Genomic DNA, 1519 nt, shown 5'->3' on the forward strand with positions numbered 1-1519 from the left:
CCGATCGGTTCTCTCATTCTCATCCCCTCATATTTTCTTCCTCACCATCAGTTCCCTTCCATGCCGTCGTCGACATCGACGCCGACGCCGACGCCAACTCCAACGCATCAATTCCACGCCGATCTCTCTCTAGCTGTGGTTTTTTTTTTTTTTTTTTTTTTTGGCTGTGGTTTGATGGTTGGGTTGGGCGATGGGTGGGTTCGAATGGACAGATCGACGGTGGGTGGGTTCGGATGGGCAGATCGGCGTCCACCACGCAGCACCGCCCATCTCACACTCTCAGATCAGATCGCGTGGGGTTTTTTTTTTTTTTTTTTGGCTGTGGTTTGATGGTTGGGTTGGGTGATGGGTGGGTTCGAATGGACAGATCGGCGGTGGGTGGGTTCGGATGGGCAGATCGGCGTCCACCACGCAACACCACCCATCTCAGATCGCCTGGGAATTTTTTTTTTTTTTTTTTTTTGGTGGATGTGGGTTGAGTTTCGTGGGTTTTAATGGGTTGATATTGGTGGGTTATGGTGGTGGGTGGTGGCCGGTTACTATGGGCAGTGGTGGTGTGGGGCTGTGCATTATATTACCGTTTGAAGTTTTTTTTAATGATATTTTAATGTGTTGTATATATTATTTTAATGTATGAGATGGAAGAATAGAACATCTGATAAATTAGATGTTGTAAAATGATGTGGTAAAATAGTAAAGTAGGTTTTTGATATGCTAAAATGACATTTTTTATAGAACAGCTGATGGGAATGCTCTAAACTGTTATTTTTAGCAATTTACAGTAGCTGGATGGTATACATAAAATATTATTTAAATGAAAGATAAAGAGAGAAACTTTAGTGGTAAAAGAAATAATAAATAATAGAATGATGGAAAAATATTTAAATAAAATAGTAAAAAAAATAGAGTATTTAATGTTTTATGTATTGTAATGTGGAATGTTAAAATATATTAGATGACTTTTTGAGTTACTGATTTCTTAGAATATACTTGATCATGAATGCTCTTAAACCGCTAATGTTAACACGTGGGCCAAGTTCTATATATTCCACAACAACGTAATTTTAATGCCTTAAATCGACATTGGCTTTGTCCACGTCGTCTACAAAATTTTTAATAATTAATAATCCACATTACTACATCAGTGTTCATTTTTTATTATTTTTCTTTTAATTTCCTTTTCTATCCATGCCAAGTGATGATGTCGTTCAGTTGGATTTGCAGTTTCTTTTTTATTTTTTAATTCATTTTTTCTTGTGAGTCATTTTGCTGAATATTGCTAAATTCGGAGTTTATTTGTGTTATAGGTACTGTTCCAACTTATTTAGGGAAATAAGGAGAGAAAGTGAATTTCGGCAACGATGTTGCCGAAATTCAACAAAAGTTTGAGAGCGAAATAGAAAAAGTGGGAGAGAGAAAATTTTGAATTTCGGTAATGTGATTATCGAAATTCCTGCTACCTGAACTAACTGCCCGAGTGTGTGCTGTGTGATTGAAGTGTGAAGTGCTCAAAAAAGAA

Source organism: Quercus robur, chromosome 2 (assembly GCF_932294415.1).
Source record: "Quercus robur chromosome 2, dhQueRobu3.1, whole genome shotgun sequence".
Classification (NCBI taxonomy): Eukaryota; Viridiplantae; Streptophyta; class Magnoliopsida; order Fagales; family Fagaceae; genus Quercus; species Quercus robur.